The sequence below is a fragment of the Schistocerca serialis genome, chromosome 6 (assembly GCF_023864345.2).
Source record: "Schistocerca serialis cubense isolate TAMUIC-IGC-003099 chromosome 6, iqSchSeri2.2, whole genome shotgun sequence".
NCBI lineage: Eukaryota > Metazoa > Arthropoda > Insecta > Orthoptera > Acrididae > Schistocerca > Schistocerca serialis.
Window position 1 is genome coordinate 513,601,374 of NC_064643.1, and position 5,389 is coordinate 513,606,762.

Consider the following 5,389-nt stretch of genomic DNA (forward strand, 5'->3'; position numbering starts at 1 on the left):
AACAAATTTTCATATGTTTCCTGTAAAATGTATAGCTGTTGTGGTACGCCACATTGCACCTTCAGCTACACCTGCCACGACATATACTGCAACGTTATTACGCGACAGTACTGCCATAACCAAAAAAACTGTTGCAGCAACAAATAGATTCATAGAGAACAATAAGGACCCAAAGAGAGAAAGTTTTGAGAAAAATAGATGTTAGTGAAAATAAGATCACCAGTTTCATATGTCAGAACCTCTTTTCTAACCAAGGGTCTACATCAGGGCCGGCCAGAAATTCTGTACGCGTGCGGTGCTCCTGCACATGTGCAACTTCCGGGTCACAGCGTGCACGCCGCAGCCGTCAGCGATCATGTAGTGCATGTTTCTACCCACAGATGTCGCTTTGCCCACTTGCTGGGATACTGTGTATCGGCGCATTCTAGTGTTCTTTCCACAGCTTGCAAGCCAATCATGGGAAGGTATTTCGCGTATTAAACATTTAAAATACTGTCACAGTCTACTCATTGAGACGTCTACTTTTACGTTAACACTTTAACCCAGTAAGACAAGTAATACAGTTAACAACCGTGCGTTTTTACTAAGGCAGCTTGACTGACGGCACGTAAATACGAGTAATGTTTTTGATCTAGTATTTAAGAAAGAGAGCACTTAGCGACTTCCAACGAACCTTATTCATGATTTCAAATCACATTAAACTAATGCAAGGTTTCCTATAACTAATTCTCGGTGCCCTTAGTTACACCCACATAACTTCTGTATCACGGACCTCTGAACTGAATGATAACCGCAGACCTCTCGATGATCACCTGTTATTTCAATACCATTATTGCTACATCTTTCATCAGCTTCGTCTGAAATCTGCACAATACCCGACAATTAGATGAATGTTACGTTTTATCGACTTCAGCTGAGCGTAGCGCTTCACACATTAAAAAACCGTAAATGTAAGTGTACATTGGAACAATCGGTTTAGTGATCAACTTTCCTGATAATAATGTAACATGGAGCAGAATGAGGCACTAAGGCACAGTTAGTAAACAATAATTTTTAATTATGAAAGGAATAAATCCAAACACGTTTATCACTGGTCATGAGAAATGATAATCGAGTTGATGTGTCTCATCCATTTTCTTAAGGACATTTAATTTTGCTTGCCGTTCTTCACTCTTGGGTACACTACACTCGTCTTTGTGATATGTATTGTAGTACTTTCAATTGAAAACTTACGCTGGCCGCCTATTATTCGGCGGCATAGCAAACACTGTGAGTTTTCACCAACGGCTACAAAAAATAATTGCAGTTCCCAGTAATTTTTAAACCACTGAGAACATAGAGCTCCCGTCCACTGCTTTTTCACAGTACCTGCCATTTCTCAGTACTTCTCTGTTAAGGTTACGGTTACCAGGGTGAACGAGACTGGGTATGTTGCGCTCTTGCTTGTTCCACATAAACAGGGAAGTGGAGCCGCCGCCGTTCATTTAGGACACATGTCTAAAAACAGATGTCGCTGTCGCACACGTGCGCACATGTGCAGCACTTCAGCACGTCTGCACACTGTGCAGCGTTTGGCCGGCCCTGGTCTACATCCTCTACTTCCTATGAAGACATAATAACCTCCGTTTTTTGTGATGTTTTAATTAATATTTAAGATGATAAGTACTTATTAGTATTGTTAATTCACGAAATTTCCATGTATAAGCCATAACAATAGTGTACTTTGACAGTTGTAAAGACCATACACATAATAGGATACTTGACTGTTTTCTGAAAATTGTCTCAAATGATTAATAATATCATTTTATGCTTCTAACACACCTTTTTTCCTATTGAATTTCAATATTTTTTTATAAAAACTGAAATGACGTTCAAATAATTTGAAAACCCACTGAAACGCCCCATTCGAGTCATGTGATACATATGACGTCACTGGCTAGCTCGCTGCTCCTACTGCCATAATGCTAATTCACAGCGATGTCTTGTTTTGGAATTTACATTTCGGAAAATGGGTTACAGATGGTGTGTAGTAAAATACTGTACAAATTCATCTATAAAAACTCGTGAAAAGTTATTTTTGTTTCAGAGAATGAGAAGATGCGCAAAATGTGGTTGCACCGTACCGGAAAATTGTCACCACGTCGACGTACAAGTTCAATAACTTAATTAAAAATGTGTTGCACTGTAAAGTTAACATTAACTCACCTCCAAGATATGCTCTCCCACGGTTAAAACGAAGGGTAGCATCACTCAACGAAATTAAACTCCTCGTGAAAATTGTCGTTTTACTCACATGCACTCCATACCTCAGTTGGTAGAGCGGTTAACCGTTGAATTTTATATATGTCCATAGATCGCTGGTTCGAATCTATCCTGAAAGAATAATTTAACTTATCTGTAAAACGAGTCGAGAGTCCTCCCACATGAAAACCAAATCACAATTACAGAACTTCACACCGATCATAAACAGAATATTATTTAGTTTTCCACGCTGTTTACATGGGCTTACTACGAATAAGTTGTGCTGCACTGTACAGTCCGTACATGACCGGTTCTAATTCAAACTGTCTTTACTGCCAATCCCCGAGGATGTTATCACCATCGTTTGCTGCTCTGGCGGATATTCTGCTTCTTATCTCTTCTTCCACGGCTATGTCTGAAATGGGGCTACACTTCCTCTTGCAAGGACAGCTGAGAAAGTGGTAGTGTCAGTATGGCGACTGGCTTTTGTGAACTAGAAAGACATCAACATGGTTATCATCGTTCAGGCGTCCACTATAACCGACTTGAAACGCTAATCATGCCCTAAATCGTTTGGTGTGGAAAAACACCTTAAGGATAAAAAGGAATGCGAGCTTTTCTTCAGCGTCGGGATAATTTGATAATTTATCCCTCTCCACCATTTTGGGAGTGGCCTTTCCTACAGCGCGTAACCAGAATATTCAAAATATTATCACGACGCGTTTCAGTTCTCACCGAATCTTTTGTAATATGTTTCATACGGGAAGAGGCGTGGGTTATCATTTTAGTGTCATCTAAATTCATTTCGCGTTCCTACAGCGGTTGTTCTATATCCATCCACTCCTTTAGTGTGTTGCAAGAGTTCCGCAGTGAGTTCCGTAACTGCACGAGCAGTCTTCCCAGACCAAGCCTTGTGACGTGTACAGCACATTTTACACACTCGTGGCACCGTGAGGCCACAGAGGCCTTCCACGTCCTCTTATTGTAGATGAAAAAAATGGTTCAAATGGCTCTGAGCACTATGGGACTTAACTTCTGAGGTCATCAGTCCCCTGGAACTTAGCACTACTTAAACCTAACCAACCTAAGGACATCACACACATCCATGCCCGAGGCAGGATTCGAACCTGCGACTGTAGCGCCTAGAACCGCTCGGCCACCCCGGCCGGCATTGTAGATGAACGTTGAAACAACGTACTGAGCTCGTCCAACTGCAAAATATGTCTCTGGTCCCAGGTCGTGGCGCTAACGGAAGAACGTAGTCGGTTGGACCCGTTTCACCGCGTCACAAGGCTCCCTACCACGGGGTAGGAGAAAGATAAATTCTATATCCTAAAACAATGCCATTGATTTCACAGTGAGCATAGAAAGTAAAATTGCAAGTGCACTACAACACAACAACTTGTGCCAAGATGAAAACGGAAATTAGTTCAGTAACACCAAGTACATGAGAAAGTATGTTGTTACTTTATTTACTTTTCTCCATCATTTCATCTGCGGCATTTTCAACTTCTACATCTACAGCCATACTCTTCAAACACAGGAAAGTACGTGGGAGAGTATATTTTTCCAATCCACCACGTACTAGGGTTTCTTCCCGCTCAGGAGGCGTACAGAGCGGGTGAAGGCTGCCTTTGTTTGCGCCATAAACAAATCGCCACAAATTGTTGCGCCACAAATCAACTTGACCAGATGAAGGTATGAAACGTCCCCTTTGAACAATTATACATGACTGTGCTTAAACTGACACACAATGTTTTTAGCGCAACGCAATCTGACTTTCAAAATCCCTACAAAAGAATGGTCCTGACTAACATTAACCTATACGTTTCACAAATCACTTACCTCACAAAAATCTTGATTACTCGAACTACTGCAATACAGCTAGCGCCACTACTGCCAGCTAAATAAAAGATTCAAACTACAGAAGGCACTAACTACTGATAGGCATAGTTAGCAAATGAAAGATTTTAATAGAGAACAAACAATGTATTTACCTTAATAGTGTTGAAAAATCATAGTATACATAGCAGTTCATGACATCCAGTCTTACAAATTTCAAAACTCCGCCATTTCTCTCCCCACATCCACCACTGCTGGCGGCTCACCTCCAACTGCGCAACGCTACGCGCTGTTCACATCCAGCTGCCGCTGCCCAACACTACAATGGCAGACAACAATGCAAACTAGCCACAGACTGCACACAGCACAGCCAGTGATTTTCATACAGAGCGCTACCTAACGTTGCCAATAAGAAAACATAAACAGCCTACTTACATAGCCCCCATGCTCCCCACAAAAAATTTTGTTTTGGGCAGTGGCCAATAATGATTTGATAAAATTTTTCATAATTACAATAACAAAGATATCAAATGCACACACTTATTGATACGATGTTGGTCAAAAGCTAAAATTTTCTCACAGTCCATAAAGACAGTCCTGACCATTCATCACAGTAAAATTGCAGTGTTTTTCTCAAAGTCTGAGCAGTAAAAGAAAATGCACATGGAAGTAGTGGATTTCCATGCAGTCTTGGAGAAGTAGTGTTGTCCTTCCAACGGAAAGACAGTGCTGACTCTCGACATCCAGACAGGTAATGGGCCACAACAGAGCAAACCCACAGCAGAGTCATTCGAAGTTTTGAAGAATATTGGTAGGTAGGTCATCACAGAGGAAGTGATGTAGTCCTGGTAGAGAGTATGGTATTGGTGGGCCACCAGAGGTGCAGACCCACTGCAGTCCTTGTAGAGATAATGGTACTGGTGAGTCAGCAAAGGTGTAGATCCACTGTAGTCTTTGTAGAAATGGCCAGCAGCCGTCTGTTGTGACTGTGCAGGTGCACAATCACCATTGAGGAGTCTTGTGGATAATATAGCAAATCCATAACCACCACTTGTGCACTCACAAAGTTTTTGGAATTGTCCTTAGAACCAGCAATGCTGTCATCCAGTCCCTTGCTGAATTTTTAACACACATGCAAACACTAACAGTCCCTACTTCTCACATACTGTCCATATACCATGACCAACAGAAACGTGTGCAGTGAAATGGAACTTACAAGTTAATAATATGATGAACTGGTGTCAATTACAATTTTATAACATAAGAATACAATTACAAAGGTACACAATACATCATTAAAGAACAT